Source organism: Lagopus muta, chromosome 15 (genome assembly GCF_023343835.1).
Source record: "Lagopus muta isolate bLagMut1 chromosome 15, bLagMut1 primary, whole genome shotgun sequence".
NCBI lineage: Eukaryota > Metazoa > Chordata > Aves > Galliformes > Phasianidae > Lagopus > Lagopus muta.
Genome location: NC_064447.1, coordinates 10,416,952 through 10,433,924, shown reverse-complemented (window position 1 = coordinate 10,433,924; position 16,973 = coordinate 10,416,952). Strand labels below are relative to the sequence as shown.

The 16,973-nt window shown below is 54.6% G+C and overlaps 1 protein-coding gene across 4 annotated transcripts in view; it reads left to right on the top strand.

The window, feature by feature from the left end:
• RAI1 (retinoic acid induced 1) overlaps positions 1 to 16,973 on the top strand; it is a 60,423-nt gene that overhangs the window by 16,895 nt on the left and 26,555 nt on the right. For 3 of the 4 annotated variants that reach the window (XM_048961540.1, XM_048961543.1, XM_048961539.1), the window contains exon 2: positions 12,403 to 12,481. The gene's annotated coding sequence lies outside the window, so the exon portion shown is untranslated. Of the gene's footprint in view, positions 1 to 12,069; positions 12,300 to 12,402; positions 12,482 to 16,973 lie in introns of those variants that run through there. The other variant, XM_048961542.1, reaches the window with a different exon arrangement.

Genomic DNA, 16,973 nt, shown 5'->3' with positions numbered 1-16,973 from the left:
GTGGCACCGGGGGAGCACGCGGAGGATGGAGTGTTCAGTCTTGCTGGCCCAGATCCGGGGAGAGGGGAGGGGAGGGGGGGGGGGTGGCTGGCAGCTCCCTGCCCAGGGCAGAGATGGATGGAAGCATGATCTGTGCACCGGGTGGCAGGGAGCAGATTTGGGGCAGCCGCCGGTGCCGGCACCGCCGCGCATGCAGAGCCGTAAGTCATCCAGAGGATGCTCTTTTGCATATGCTCGGATAGGGAAGGAGTTTTATGGAGGCTGTGCAGAAGAGCTAAGTCAAGAGGTTGCTTTATGGCTCGCGGGTCCCAGCGTAGAGAGTGGAGCATCCCAGATGCAGCATATAGCAAAGCCTGGCGGCGCCGCGGAGCGCTGCTGCAGCGCAGAGTGGCTGTGAGCACCGCTCTGCAAAAGAGCTGAAGTCATTTTTCTTCTAAGGGCAGGGGGTAGCGGGGAGAAAATATGAAGGCAGCCCTGTTGCTAAGGAAATCTGCTCTTTGTATGGTCGTACATTTAGGTAATGCTAATGAAAGGCCATATAGTAGCGAGGTGCAGATGTCAGCACTGTGCACTCCTGGATATTTGATTAGCATTTCTTTGACTTTGCCTCCTCTAACGGAAATACCCGAGTATTGGATATTAGGAAAATAAAATCCCCCTTTTCCTCTGCCAACCCCACAACACACATATGGAGAGAAAGGAAAAACCTCACCAAAAATAAGATGCTCCATAACGAATGCGTGTTTCCCCCCTCCCTCGCAAACCCTGGAGAGGATGAGAGCAAACATGTGATGAGAACAGAAATAGTCACATCACTTAATGCATTGCTGGACGGGACCCAGCCGGCACAGCGATGAACCTGGCAGGAGACCCGATAGCAGCAAATCAGCATAGCATCCTATTGAATGGCTGGTGGCCCACGCTTGTGTTAAACCTTGGGACTGCATCTCGCTGAGGTTTCCCTCCCGACTCTGGCTGCTTCTGGGAGCAGAAGCTGTGCGTGCTCTATCCAAGCACCCAGCGTGCTGCAGCTCTGCTGTTGTTTGCATGATTATGTGCACGGTGTCCTCGCCTGGGTCCGCTGTTCTGCTCCTCTGCTGCTCTCTGGAGCACCGTGCCCTGCTCAGGAACGTGGCTGGCAGCATGAGTCAGCCCTTCTCCTGCTCGCAGGGGTCGAGTGGCTGTCCCTGTCTGTGCGTCACTGAGAAAAGCACCCAGAAATGTAAGCGCTTGGTGCTTGCATGTCATGTCTTAAAGACCAGCTGCTCTGCGTGAGACTTCCTGAGAGCGAGAGCGCTTGAATGGAGCCCTTATATCTCTCTCTCGCTTTTTTCCTCTTTGCACCGTGGGCTCTGTTCCTTGCTTTTTGCTTTTGCTCCCTGGAGGGAGTCCCTGGGAAGTGCTCCGGCTCCCGCGAGCAGCGTTGCCTTCGGGGCTACCTCTAGCAGTGGAGCTGGATGTGCTGCTTATGTCCCCATGCCATCCCTGTGCCATGCTGGGCTGCCCCCCGGGGTGGCAGCAAGGAGGCTTTCTGGGTGCTGCCCCTCCCTCTCGCCGTTGTGCAACGTCCCAAGGGCAATGACAGCAGTGCTTACGTGGAGCGGTGATATTGGGAAAGTATGCAGTCATTTTGAACTGTTCTCCTTGTGGCTCCCTTCCCTTAAGGTGGTTCCCGTTTCTTCTTCTCCCTCTCCCAGCACGTTCAGGGAGTGCCTTGTGACAGCCCCCGGCCCAGCATCCGTGAGTGCTGCGGGCACGTGGGAGTCTGTGCTCCTGCAGAGGAGCCACATTCCCATCAGATGACTCTCCTTTCCCCATCCCTCCCTTCTTGCTGTGGTGATTTTATGGCTTCCTTGCCTTTACTCTTGGTGGCAGCAGTGTTAGCAGTGGGTGGCTTGTGCAAAAGCACAAGGAGGGTGCGGAACCTCACCTGCTCGTGGGTGCTCTCCATCTCTGTCCCCAGTGTGACTGTCCCTGGATGCAGTGTGAGCAGGGGTACCTGCTGTGCCTGGGGACAGGGGCACCCGGGGGAGGGATGCCAAGGCACCCAGGTGTTGTTTACTCGAGAAGGATGGTGAAAGGATGAGGCTGCAGTGGAAGGAGATCTGCTCACACGTGCACGAGAACAGCACTAAAAAATACATGGTGAAGGTCACAGAGTCAGGCACCGAGCTCATAACAAATCCTGGTGTTAAGACACCTGAGCGGCTTACAGCCAACAGAGCCGTGACTTCCTTAGGGCACTGCCTGCATTCTGCAGCCGTGAGCTGCTCTGCAGCTGTGCCCCACTACCTGGTGCCTAACCGCAGCGCTGTGCTCGCTGTGTGCTCGGCATGGCCCACGTGTGGGATGGCACTGCGCCTCCTGGTCCTCGGGTGGGAAGCGCTGAGTCTGCCCTCACCTCCTGCTTTCCCTTCTCTCTCTGTGTCCCTTCCACCTCCAGGCTGGAGGACGCGGAGGGCGAGCAGGATGCTACCAGCAGGTTGTTCTCCATCTGTTCTTTCGTTTGACTCAGCTGAAGGCAGAGGTGGAAGAGTTCAGGACATCTCATCTGGACTGAGGGATGCTGCTTCCCGTACCTGATCTTAGCGATGGGGCTGGGAGTTATCACGGCTTTTCTTTGCAAGAGAGCCCTCCACCGGGGCGGTGTGTTGTGGACATAAAAGGAGATCTGCACAGGGAATATTTTCACCCTGAATGCTGCTGAGGAACGTGTGTTTTGCTGATAGCAATGGCTCAAAGCTGATTTTCTGTCCCAGGAAAGAGAAAGCAGAGTGATCTGGCTGTAAATTCTTCCCTGGCTTTGCTGGGGAGAAAACAATGCGTTCTCAATGAAAAACCTCCCAGAAATGCTGGGCATGGGCATGGTGTGTGTCTGCTTCAGTGCTTCACCCACGGGTACAGCCCTGCATTGGTTTGGCAGGAAATTGGTGGAGTGTCCAGGGAAGGATGGAGGCCTCCTGGATATGCTGTGGTGACACGTGTATGGAGAGGGGCTGAGAGAAGGGACAGAACCACCATAAAAGCCATGCAGCAACTTTGCAGCAGCTGAGCGAGACCTTCCCAGCAGGACCCATAGATTTCCTCCCTCCCAGCATGTGCTGAAAAAGTATTCATAAATATCCCAGCCGCTGCTAACTGTCCTTTTCTGCTGGGAATTGCCATTAGCTGCTAAATTCAGTGTTTTACATATAAAAAGCACTGAGACTTAATTCCACACCACGCTTCCTTCAAAGTCCTTGAGAAGGGACAGCTCTGGGCTGGATCGCAGCTGGAGGTGCTGGGAGGGGAAGGCTGTGGTGCTGCCCAGCACTCAGAAGTTCCCAGTGGCAGCAGCGTGCTCCCTGAAGATGGACTGAATTGTGGTCATCCCCATTGAGCACACACACACACACACACACACACACACACACACACACACACGAGTCCTGGAATGGATGGCATTTTGCATCCGAGTCCTGGAATGGATGGCATTTTGCATCCCTGATGGTGATTGCCCCCATCGTGTTTCATCCCCCTGCTGCAGCCTGCGCATGGGAGATGGGGATGGCCACAACCAGAGCTGAGAAGTGCTGGGAGGAAGGGCCATGGCACGGCTTGTGCTTGTGGCTCTGCTCCCAAGCACTGCAGGGTGCCGGCCGCAGGCAGCGGGGTGACGCAGAGCGGTGTTGGTGTTTCCATGAGGATGCAGTTACCTGAGGACAGGAAGGAGGAGGGGTTGGAGCTGGAAGAAAGGGCCCCTCTTGTGTTACGCATCGCTGGGCTGCGAGGAGCGCGGGGCTGTTTGCTTTGGAGCCGTGGGTTGGTTGGTTGGTTGGTTGCTGTGTGTGGAGTGGTTTGTGTGCATGTTGCTTAGGGGGAAAAAAAAAAAAAAAGAAATTAAGAAAGGGGAAAAAGAAAGGAAAGAAAAGCTGGTTTTCCTGGAGACCTGTGCAGTGCAGATGTATTGAGAATAGAGTCATTGTCGCTGCACTGGGCGCAGGGGTGAATCCCAACCCAAGAACTCAGCGCAGCTCAGCGCCTTCCGTTGCCATCAGGTCCCAATGCCATCAGGTTTGTGCTGTGCAAACAGAAATGGGGCTGAGCCCACAGGTCCAGGCAGGGCTGCATGTGGCTCACACTGCGTTGCGTCCCCCCTCCGCCAGCCCCAGGGTGATTCCCGCTCGCTGATAGGAGCAGCTCTCATTTTTATCCCGGAGGCAAAAATCACTGGAAATAATGCTTCATCACTCTGAAGGTCCTGACACCACCCTCAGCCGCCGCATCACAACCTCCTGTCGCAACGGTGATCCGCGTCTGTGTCACATCTCGCCTCGCAGATAAAAGCTGCTCCGCGGGCACCTTTTGTACTGAAATACGGAGCCTTTAAAATGGGAAAGAAACAACAAAATGTAGGACGCCACACAAAGCTGACCCACTGGGGACTGGGGGGTTGGAGGGGGGGGGGGGGGAAACCGCAAAGAGGAGGGCTTGACACACAAAAATTGTTTTGTTAACAAAGCATCATTGTTCCGCTCTGAATCGGTTTGACTGGAGTGGGAGAAACACCCCATCTGGAGACAGATGGAGGGCTCTGTGGATAAAGGGGCGGCGGGAGGGGGGCTGGCAGAGGGCATTGTCTGCAGCACCTTGGTGAGGGGAGCGATGGGCTGTGCCCCCCACCCACAGCCCCTGCCCTCCCCGTGTCGCTCTGGGTGCTGGTGGTGCTGCAGGAGGTGCACGTCCCCACTGCAAAGGGTTTGCTTTGCTTCTTGTTGCTGCAGTGCCGGCTCCGGGTATGGGAGGATGCTGCAGGGAGATGGGAACAGCAGGAATGCAACCTGGAAATGCATTGGGAAGGGCTGTGCTGGGGTCCTTGGTGGCTGCATCAGGACGCTCCCCAGCAGCTCCTGCTCCCTCTGCTGCCTTCCGCACCCGCTGGGAACTCCAGGCTGAGTTCTGCTCCTGCCAGCGCTTGGAGGGATCGCATCCTGCCCGCCGCATCTGAATTCCTGATTACTTGCTAATTGCTTGACACACTCTACTTGCAATGCAAGAGACAGGCTCACGTCATCCTCTGTGGTTTGCCAGGGGAGAGTGTGAACCTCTTTTTGACTTGCCTTGAAATAGATGAAAAAGAATAGAGCTTGATATGATTAATGTGAAAACTTCAGCTCGGTTTCCTGCCTGGGCATCTCGATGTTTCCCATGCCATGTTTTTGGAGGGCTGGGGGCACTATCTGCCCATAGTCCCCAGCCGCTGGGGACTTTTGGAGCTCCTGCAGCGGGCCATCAGAGAAGGATTCAGGTGGTTGCCTCGAGGCACTGCTGAGGTAATACCTCAAGGGCTCCTATTCAGACCCGCTGGGGCCTTTCCATTTGCATGGTGGAAATCTGTTCAGATGCACTGGGAGCAGGCGGTCACCCGTGCTGGAGGAGCAGGGCGAGTGCATGGCTTACACACAGCCGTGCAAAAGGAAAAGGTGATTCTGGTTCTGGGCTCAGGACTGCTCCTGCCAATGCCCATTGTTTTCTGGCCCATGTCTATCCGGCACAGGGAGTGTGAGGATGATGGAAGATGTGTGGCACTTCACACCGTGCAACCCATGATGTCTCAGCATCACTGGGATCCATCTCAGAGATGGAGGTGGCTTTGGGGTGAATTGTGGCCCCAGGGAGGAACAGGGAGGATGCTGGGCTTGGTTAGCTTGGAGAAGAGAAGGCTCTGGGGAGACCTCATTGCAGTCTTCTAGTAGTTGAAGGGAGCTTACAAGCAGGAGGGAAAGCGACTTACACGGTCTGATAGTGATAGGACAGAGGGGAATGGCTTTAAACTAAAAGAGGGAAGATTTAGGTTAGATATTAGGAAGAAATTTTTAACTCAGAGGGGAGTGAGATGCTGGAACAGATTGCCCAGAGAGGCTGTGGATGCCCCATCTCTGGAAGTACTCAAAGCCAGATTGAATGGGATCCTGGGCAGCCTTATCCGATGGGGGCCAGCCAGCCCATGGCAGGGGGTTGGAAATAGATGATCTTGAAGGCTTCTTCCAACCTAAGCCATTCCGATTTGCAGAACCTGCAGCCTTCTTTTCTCTCTGTACAGGGTGGGAATAAAAGCACCGAGTTCCTCTCTCGGGGCATGAATTAATGCTTCTGAGAGCTGCTGGGGAAGAGGTGCTAGGATAAGCACAGAACAGATTAATCTGCAGCGACTTGGCATCTCTGCACTGATGCTGATCAGTGGTGTGAAGGCACTTGCGGAGGTCGGGAGCACGCAGGCAGTGTGGAGCAGAGGCAGAATCCTTGAGATTGCTAAAGACCATTTCGATCAAGTCCAACCATTGGCCTGTCCCCACCATACCCTCCAAACCACGTTCCCAATGCCTCATCCTACCCAAGTCGAGGAGAGGGAGCTCATTAAAAAGGGGCAGACAGCAAGCTGGTCTGATGCTGCGAGTTTGCAGCCTGCTCCTCTTGGTTTTGTGAGGAAAACACTGCGGTGAGCAGCGTCAGCCCTCCCTGCTGCCAGCAGGGGAATGTGACAAGCTGGCACCCGGAGAGGGCATGGAAAGCACCGAGACCTGCAGGTATCCAGTTACAGAGATGGGGCTGGAACAAAAGAGATTTCACCTCCAGGATCATTTCCTCTCCATTTTCTGGGCTGTGTGTGTGAGTGTGTGCAGGTGAGCGCTGCTGAGCTCCAGCCGGGCTCTCCTCAGGAACGCTGGTTTTTCCCAAAACGGAGAGAGCACTGTGAGATCCCCAGGGACACGTCTAGAAATAGCAAGGCCAGGCTGGGTTTGCAATGCCTGAAAGCCATCAGCAAAGCTGGGCGCGTGCCGCTCGCAGCCTTTCCCTGCTCCAAGTGCTGGTGCACACAGTTCCACATGGGTGCCAGCACCTTTGCTCTCCATCGCACAGCTGCCCAGCCAGAAAAACCCAACCCATTTTCATTGACATTCCAGCTGTGCCAGGCACCAGGACGCATTAAGCCACAGCTCTGGGCAGGATTTGGCAGGGTCCCATGGCCCAGGTTGCATGTTGCTCCGTCAGGGGCAAATTGGGCTCATTTATGGGGTGTTTTTTGACATTGAGCCTTCTCCTGAGCGCCGCCGGGGAGGAGCCATGGAGAGCACAGATGTGCATCCCAAGCATAACGCAACAAGGTTCCTGATTTAAGGGCTGTGATTAACCTCTTTCCGACGGTTGCTAACCAGGTGCAGGATCGTAACGGGGAGAGGAGGAAGCTCAGTGAATGCGGCCAGCTTTCCTCTGTCACCTGGAGTCCATACTGGTGCCATTTTCTGCCTGGAAATTGGAATTTAGGGTTTGTGAAGGGCTCAGGGACGCTGCTCTCCAGGTCCCATCTCCTCCTTCCCTGCTCAGAATCCTACGAACAAGGCATCGACGCAGCTCAGTATGTAAGGCTTGGGATGTGCGTGCATGGGGGTAAGGCAGAAAATCACCTTGGATCCCACCTTGCTTGGGGGATGTTCACCAGACAGACTCTGTGCCCGGGTGCCCCTGACAGCAGCAGGATGGGGATCTTTGGAGAACTGGGTGCAGGGAGGAGAGCACAGGAGCGTTTTTCTGTGGTTAGGCATTAAAATGAGCACGGTGCAGCCTGTGTTTTGTCATCAAAGGTTAAATTGTGCTTTGTTGTCAAAGGTTAAACCCAGAGCTGGCAAGCTGGCTGATTTGTAGGAGATTTGGCATCGTGAGATCTGAGGCACATATTCGAGACGTGGCGTTGCTCGCTGCGCCTCCAGCTCCTCTGCCCACAGCTGGTGCCAAATCGAGCTGCAGATGTCCCTGTTCATTGCAGGGGAGTTGGACTGGATGACCTTTAAAGCTCCCTTCCAACTCAAACAATTCCGTCATTCTATGATGCCAGCTCCCACCTCTGTTCTCCATAGGCAATGCCATATTCACCCATTTCCCCCACCTGGCGTCACGTTTGGGTTGAGATCAGCTTCAAAGTTGGCTGCAGGTTGGCCAAATCCTGCAGTGTTTCTCCATGGGAATCTGAATATATGGGCGCACGCGTGGCACACACACAGAGCCCTTCCCAGCCCCTCTCTGCAACCAAAACCTGTGTTTTTCCACTGAAGAAGACTTCACTGCGGATTTCCCCAGACAGAGAGTGGCCAGCACGGTGCTCTGACCAGTTTACAGAGTCAAGAGCTGTCAATCCCTCGGAGCAGGGGAACGGCGAGGAGAAAATGGGCCTGGGGGAAGGCAAAGAGGTGATGGGCTTGGGAAGTGGGAGGAGACAGAACAATTTGTTAAAAACAATTAATAGTTGCTACAGCCGAGGGTTTAAACCGAAACCGAAGCCTTAGGGAGAGTGGAAATGAAGTGGCTTCAGATTGTTATTTCGTTGCTTAATTATTTTTCTTTAAATATAATATGCTAAATGGAAATAGGCGTTCTTCTCAAGCAGGAGAGGAAGGGAATGGAAGACATGCTGGGGAAAAGCGAGTGGGATCTCGGATCGGCATCGCTCACCGAATTACTGGCAGGTCTTTTGTAACATCTGTTAAAAATAAAACAAACATTCATTTCCATTTCTTGCTGCCTGAGATGGCTTCTGCAAAAAATTTCAACCTGTCCAGGAATTTGTCTTGAAAGTTGCCCTCCCTCTCCTCACGCCTCCTCTTCTCCAGGGGAGATTTCCTTCCTGCACTTCCCAGGGGCTCCATTAGCCCCACATTAAAGCCTTTTTACTTTCCTCTAAAACTCTCCATCGAAGTAAAAGGAATTCTAATAAACCGCTGGGAAGAGTCGGCTATTCACTCTTTCCATGGAAACACGGCGCTGCCTCGGAGCAGAGCTCCTCTCCACGGAACCTGGGTCACGGCGGGAGGAGACTGAGCAGGGATGGAGAGATGGTTTCCATTATAAGAGACCTTTTGAGAGAAATAATCGCTGCTCTCCCACCACGGAAAGCCTTTGAGATGAGGGGTTTCAGCACGCCAAGAGAGCGCAGCGGCGTTGGAGGGGACTCAGTGTGCAGAAACTCATTAAACAGCTGATGAGTGGGCACTGAGCTCTAAATTGCCCTCTCGATGGCAGGGACCAGCCTGCAGTGGACAGAGCTCATGCTGGGCAGAATCATGTTATCATAGAACGGTTGGGTTGGAAGGGACCTTAATGATCATAGAACCATAAAATGGTAGAATGGGTTGGGTTGGGTTGGGTTACGCTGGGTTAGGCTGGGTTGGAAGGGACCTTAATAGTCACAGAACCATAGAATGATAGAATGGTTGAGTTGGAAGGGTCCTTAATGGTTGCAAAACCACGGAATGGTTGGTTTGGAAGGGACCTCACGGCCCCCCAGCCTCAACCCTGCTGTGGGCTCATTGCTCCCCCACCTCAGGCTGCCCAGGGCCCATCTGTGGCTTCAGGCATCTCCAGGGATGCTGCACCCCCTGCTCTGGGCAGCAGTGCCAGCACCAAACCACCTTCTGAGTGAACAATTTCCCCTTTGCATCCAACCTACATCTCCCCTCTCTTCGTTTGGAACTGCTATGGGGGAATCAGGAACGGGGATACAAGCAGCAAGGGGATGGGCTGTTAAGGAGGCAGTGGTGACTCCACACCTATGGCCAGGTTTCACAATGGTGAACATCGTGGCAGGGCAAGCAGTAGGAAAATGTGTTTCTGAGGCTCCAGGAGCCTGACTGCAATGGAAAGGGTTGAGCTGGTGTGAGAGCACGTTGTGCTCTGCGTACGGTGACTGTGATGCAATGAAGCTGGAGCATCATCTCAGGCACAATCATCCCCAGAGCTACGAGATGAAGGGTTTCTTCAAAAAACCATCAAGCTCGTTAGAAATAGCCCGAAGGGCCAAGTGAGGAGATGGGAATCCATAGGATTCCCTTGGAGCATCTTTTTGGAGAGCACCCAGTGCAACTGGGAGGTGCAGGGCCAGCGGAGCGTGGCAAAGCCATGGCTGGGGCTTGTCTCTCCCTGCAGGAGCAGCAGGAGGAAGCCTTATCTTTGTAGGTCGCAGTGGCGAGACGCTGCCAGAGCTGGAGTGCCTTTGTTTTAGCAGCTCGAGAAGTGACATTGCTGTGAGTCATTATTTTTTAGCCCCCGGTGGAGGGGGGGTTGCTTCCAGGGAAGCCTCTGACTTCTATTGGCAAGGTGAGCCCTGCCCTCTGTGCTGCTTGTGAAGGGGCTGAGATTTGCTCCTTGGAGGATGCCAGGGGCACCGGGGTGCTCACAGTACAGGATTTGTGCTGGATTTTGCAACAAGAAACTTTCCTTTCTGCACAACCACACAGCAGCATCCTGGAGGAGCTCGGAGGATTTAACAAGAAGTATTAATTGCTCTGATAGGCAGTGGTTGGATGCGGCTCCCAGTGGTGACGGGTTTGGGCAGATGCAGTGTGTCACACCACGCCGGCACCAGCACCTCAGAAGTGCTGAGAAATCATGAAATCAGCCTTTGGGAAACTGTAAATTGCAGTCGTAGAGCTGGCAAAATCACTGTGTGGAGAGCACAAAGTGCTCAGCTGTGATTTGATTCGCATGTGGGGCTGTGTGGGGCCCTGGAGCTTCCACCTTCCATCAGGGTTTCAGAAGGGTGAAGCTGAGATTCCCCTGAAATCACAGGGTTTCAAATGCAGCCGCAGCTGGGAAATGGCTCAACTGCACCACCATGGAATTGTCATAGAATCGTGGAATGGTTGGGTTGGAAGGGACCTCAAAGACGGTCCAGGGCCATCCCGTGTCATGGGATCAGTGTGATTGTAGTGCAAACCCGTAAATCCTTTCGTCTTGCCCCCATCCCAGAGGAGCAGCTGGGGTGATGTCTGTTGGGTCTGTGCCGCTTGGCTTTACTGGGCTTTACTTGGCTGGCTGCACTGGGACCCACAGTGCCCAGTGGTGGAGGTGCTTCCCTATGAAGGGTGTGGGTTCGGTGCTTTGGGAGATGAGCACTGCGCCCCCAGCTCGAGTTGCTGTTCCAAAGAGGGGCCTCGAGTCTGAGCTGGAGGGACTGAGCCCTCCATCAGGCGGGCTGGGAGCGAGGAGATGAAGCAGGCAGTGCGCTCTGTTGGGCACTGGATCCTCTTAGGAGGCTTTGGGTCTATTTCGCTGCATGATCTCTGGTATCACGAGTAATTAGCAGGGAAAAGAGAGGGCCTGGCTAGCCATCCTTCAAGAGCACAGGGTTGAACGGGGAGGCAGCACCTTGGAAACACATCAAATCGCACGCTATGAGCTTGCAAAGTGAAGGGCTGCGTGCTTCCATCGGCGCAGAGGCACCCGGAGCAGTGATGGCCCCGGGCTGCTCCCATACCCTCCTTTCCCCTACTGTTCACTGTTACGCCACGCTTCATTTTCCTCTTCTTTACAAAGCAATGCGTGGGGAGGCTTTGCTCTTTGGTACCTTCACCCTTTCCTTCCCCCTACCCTGTAAACACCCCAAAAAAGCAATCATGCCCGGAGGTGACCCCCCACCATCCCCACATCTCCGTGCACCCCCAATCGGCAGATGCGCGATGCTGGGATTTTTGCTGCCTCCCGGCTGCAGCTGGCTGCACGGCGCAGGGAGTGCAGGTGTGATTTGTTCATTTGCCTCCACCCCCCCCCTTCTATGCACTGCCTCCCCCCTTCCCTCCCCTTCCCGCTGAGCCCCCGGTCGCGGTGCTGCGGGGTTGGCGGGCTTTAATGTGACGCCGTGAGGTTTGGGAGAGGGAAAAAAAAAAAATGGGGGAAAAAAAAGAATATAAAAATAAAAATAAATCGAAATGAGGAAGGAGGCGGTAACCTCCTCCTTTCTGCTCTCCCCCGCTCTGGAGGATTAAGCTTACAAAAAAAAAAAAAAAAGAAAAAAAAAAAATGTCTGCAGCTTTCTGTTGACCCTGCATGATGGCATTTTTGCGCTCTGTGTGCTGCTGCTGCTGATTGCTATTCCTGGCACAAACACACACACACACACACACACACAGACCCAGCGCGCGGCGACCCGCTCTGAAAAAAAAAAATCCAAAAAAAAATATTAAAAATAAAACCCCGAAACACCACCAGCACCTCTCCCCCCCCAAAAAAAAATAAAAGAAAAACCCACCCCAAACCCAAACACACGGAGCCCCTCGGCCGCCCCGCTGCGCTGCGGGGACGCCGCTCGCCCTCTCCTCCGCCCCACTCCTCACCTCGTCCCTATCGCTCCACCGCGCACTTTGCTGTCTGCTGGAGCCGCCCGCAGCCAGAGCCCTCCACCACTCCTACCGCTGGCATTACATTTTCAGGCTGGATGCTATAGGGCCGTTTCTAATTACCTTATATCCCCTAGTGGTCTATGAATAATGGTTAGTGAAGGAGCTCGGAAGGGCTGCTGAGAAGGGAAGCAAAAAAAAAAAAAAAAAAAAAAAAGAGGAGAATTGTGCTATTTCTCACATTTTTTTTCCTAAGGATCTAATCTGGCTACTGTGTTCTGGAAGAGGAGGAGAGAGACAGCGGGAGAGAGAGGAGAGAGCACGGAGCATCGCAGGTATTGTTGCACATCTTTGTGCTTTTTGCTGTCTTTTTATCGGAGCTGTAGCAGAACTGGGCGGATGGGGGGGAGGATTTTTCAGGGTTTGTTTGTATTCTGGTGCAACTCGTGTGTGTGTGTGTGTGTGGTGGAGTTTCCGAGGGGGTCTGAATCCGTGTGTCCGTGTGCATACATGTGTGTGTGTGCACATGTGTGTGTGCATGGGTGGACATGTGTGTGTGTGTGTGCACATATGTGTGTGTGTGTGTGTGCATGGGTGCATGTGTCCTGCTTGCCCCTGGGAGCAGAAGGGGCTGCTCAGCTTTTGCTGGAAGTCATAAAGATATTTGCAACCGGTCCAAAGCAAAACGCCACCGACCTGCGACGGACGGACGGACGGACGGGTGTCAGAACAAAGCTGCGGCTCAGGCTCGGGGCACTGTATGTCAGTGCAGGGAGGATGCGCCCGCCTCGTCGTGCTGCTACTTTTGGGGAAGTTCCCATAACGCCGGGGGGGCTGCGGGGCGGCTCCGTGGGGAGGGCTGGGCGCTCTCGGCCACTTGCAAAAGTTGCGGTGCGGCGTTTCGCTGCCCCCGCCGCCATCTGCACGTGTGAGAGCTGCTCTGTCCTGACCCTCCCTTCGCTTTTTGGGGTGGCGGGAGCCCCACGCATTCAGCATCTGGCGCTGCTCCCAAAGCCCACAGCGGGATCACCGCGCACCCCTCCCCGCTCCCTCATCCCCTGTGTGGATCCCCAGACCATCGCTGACATCCATAAACAAACAAACCCGGAGAGAGGGCTGCGAGCGGAGCGTGGCGGTGATGGAGGGGGGGAAGGAAGGGGGAAGGGGGGGGGCTGTGCGCGCTTTTGTTTTAAATACCGAAATGGCAATGATTGAAAACATCTGAATAGGATGCAATGCAGAGCGTGTGCGTTGCAGGGGGCGGGGGGAGAGGGCTGGAAAACTGCTTATCCGACAGAAGCAGGGCTGGAACGGTGGCGTGGATGGATGGATGGATGGATGGATGGATGGATGGATGGATGGATGGATGGAAGGAAGGAAGGAAGGAAGGAAGGAAGCAAGGAAGGAAGGAAGGAAGGAAGGAACGACAGAAGGAGGGAAGGAAGTGTCGGGTTTGTCCTCACTGGCTGCGAAGGAGCAGTGCCATTAGCAGAACCCACAGTGCTTCCATCCACCCCACGCTGGCTTTCGTGGAGCTATGATAGAGCTATGATAAAACCCCCAACTGGACCCCAAAATAAAGAGATAAAATGGAAATACCCCTGTGCGTGTGCATGGTGGGGAAGGGGAGCGCCTCTGAAGCACTGTGGTGGCATCAGAGAGGAGCTGGGGGTTCTCTGGGTTTGGGTTTATCGTTGTGGAAGTGGGGTGGGGGGTCTGTGGGGGGCTGCCCTTGGCCCTCGCTTTGTGTTTGTTTGCATTGAGGGGGAGAAGAGAGCTCTGGGGGGGAAGGGGGGGGAGAGGAAGGCGGGGAGAAGCCGTGAGGGCGGAGAGCCGATTTAAATTGGACTTAATGGATTCCCAGGGCAGCTCTTTGAGATGAAAGTCAAAATAAGAGCCAAAGTGAATCTCAGCAGACCTGTCTGTTGCATTAGAGATGCAGCCTTCCTCTCCCTCCCTCCCTCCCTTTTTTCTATAAAAGAGAAGGGGGGGGGGAGAGAGAAAAAAAAAGTGTTCTCTGTACAGAAGACGGAGTGGAGTTTCTCGTTCCTATAATGAGAGCTCTAATTGAAGAACTTACAGCCCCTCGGGAGAGCCGTCACTGATCGCTGCTTTTGTTATTCATGCTGCGCGCCGTTTGCTCGGTTTGGGGCTGCGTGCCATGGTGCCCCCACATTGGGGTGAGGACCCCCCCCCGGACCCCAATGCTGGGCTCCCATGGGTGGGCAGACAAGCTGTGCTGTAGGATGTGGGGCTGAGCCCCTCTCGGAGTGCTGCAGCCTGTGGGGCTTTGTGTGGGACCTCCAGGCTGCAGGATGGGTGCTGGTAGGATGAGGCCATAAGGGGACCCCCAGGTTGCAGGATGGGTGCTGCCATATTGACGGAGGAGAGTGCGGGGGGCTGTGTGCCTGCTTTGTGCAGGGAGAGTGATGTTGCTTAGTTAGGATGGCGCCTGGTGGGGATATCCAGTGCACACAGACCCTCTGCGCCCCCAAGGTGCCCCTTTCTCCATCACTCAGCAGTTCAGGATGGGAACAGGTAGGGGTCTCGTCACCCCCAGGTCCTGCTGGGTGGCCTTTGTTGCCATGGAGAAGTGAGACATGCTAGGAGCCAAGCGGTGACCCAGACACCTGAACTCCTGATGGCTGTGTTGGCAGTGCTGCACCGGGAACTGTGGGCCCTCCATCACTGCCACTTCTCCCATCATCAGGTGTCGGCACGTTTGGGCTCAGTTCTCCGATTTTGGACCTCAGATCCTTATGCACAGCGCTTAGTGGCAGTCACAAGATGTCACCAGGGTTTGCAGACCCAGGTAACTGTCCCCATGTGGTGGCTGCCTACAGCAGGGACAGGGAAACATGAGTTCCAAGGTGCTTGGGGCAGGATCTGGAACTCCTGCGCTGGGGGCTTTGCCAGGAGCGCTCTGGTTCTGCTCTGGTGTCAGAGCTCCTGCTGCCTGTGATGACTTTTGGGGACATGGTTCGGTGACGTGGTGGTGGCGGGTTGATGGTTGGACTTCATGGTCTTGGAGGTCTTTTGCAATCATAGTGATTGATTCTCTTTAGAGGCATGGTTTGGCGGCATGGTGCTGATGAGTTGGTGGTTGGGCTGATTGGAATTGTAGAGGTCTTTTCCAACCTCAGTGATTCTGTGACTCTGTGGCTTTAATAGGAGCTTGGTGCCTGAGAAGCTTTACCCAGCCCACACACCCCTCACCATCCCAAAATAAACTAATAAGGTCCCGGGCACCTTTTGGGGTAGGCAGACCGCACTGTCAGGGCATGCACATCTCCTCCATCTCAGCACCATGCTGGATGGAGCCAAGAGCCAACCTGCAGCCGACCAGCAATAATTGCAGCGTCAGTCACTGCTGAGAACTTCCTGCATTGCACTTGCACTTGGAGAGGCAGCGGGGATGGGAGGGGGGTCTGCATGACCCCCCCTGTGGGCTGGGGGCAGCGCGGGGGGTGAGGGGCCGTCCCTGAGCACGGCAGGAGCCTCCCGCTGCATTACTCACCGCTTGATGTAGCGTGAACCTTTCAACTCCCTCCCCTTGGGGATGGAGCAGGCTGGGCAGGAGGTGTTGGCGGAGCAGGGAAACGCTCTGTGCTCTTTGGCTTGAGGTTGTGGGTTTGTTTTGGGTTTTTTTTTCCCCCTTTTTTCCCACCCCTCTCTGCGTGCGTTTTTTGGGAGAGGAGGTTTCTTGTGTTCTCCAAAATAAAAAGGAGAAAAAAATCCTTAAAAACAACGACGAAAAAGAATCCAGCCCAGCTCCCCCTCGTGTGTCTTAGCAAAAGACAAGGCAAAAGATCAAGGAATTCTTCCTTTTGTGCTGCTTTCAAGACCAGAGATGCACTGGTGAAAAGGGGAGGCTCAGAGTACCAGGCACACACCAGTCTTAAAGGAGAGTCCTCCCTTTTGTCTCCAAGGCGATCAGCTGGCGAAGGGCTCCACAAATTAATTAAAAATTGCACTGCCTTGATTGAGTTATTTCTGCTTGCATCCCACTTGCCTATCAAAGACTGGAAATGGCAGAAGGCAATTCCTGCTTCCTCCCAAACCCATCTCACCCTCATTTTATCCCAAGCGAAGGGAGAAAAATGGGGACGGCTGGCGCAATACCCGGAGATCCCCAAAGGACAGGTCCCTATCCTGTGCCAGCACATGGCCATCTCTGCACTGTTCAGAAGGCTCGTGGGTCAGCCACAGCTCTGTGATGTTGGTGGAGATCCCTCGGATGTCCACTTGGCTCAAGGTCTCGTGTGTGGATTCCTGCCTTGATGGAAACCTGTGGGGGTGCCATGGCTGCACCATACCCGAGTGCTGGAACGGAGAGAAAATCCCAACTGCTTGCATCCTTGGTGCCAGCGCACTGTCAGTCTGCACAGATCTGTTCTATCGCATGCACCACGGGGGTTGCTGTAATGGGGTGCCCCCACTGCACCGTGGCAGTGACTGAAACCTGCACCCGGTGCTCAGCTGTGGCTGGGATGGGTTTCCCATCCACGTTTGGTGGTGGTGGTCATGCAGAGGGACTGAGGGGCAGCTCTGTGCTGTGTGCTGGGCGTGCTCTTGTGTGGGTCCCATCGGAGCTGTGCTTCCAGGTGGTGAGTGTGCATGGAGATGAAACAGAGGAGAAAAACTAGTTACAAATATTCACTGTTGGGTACTCGATGGGCCAGCCCTGGCTCGTCATCTCCGCGCGCCGTCCTTCAGCATCGTGCTGTAGCCTCGACCCCATTAGTCCTGTAGAAGCACGTCCTTCACCATGACCAGAGCTGTAGGAGCTGTAGAGCAGTAGAGCAGCTGTAGAGCATTAACACCACT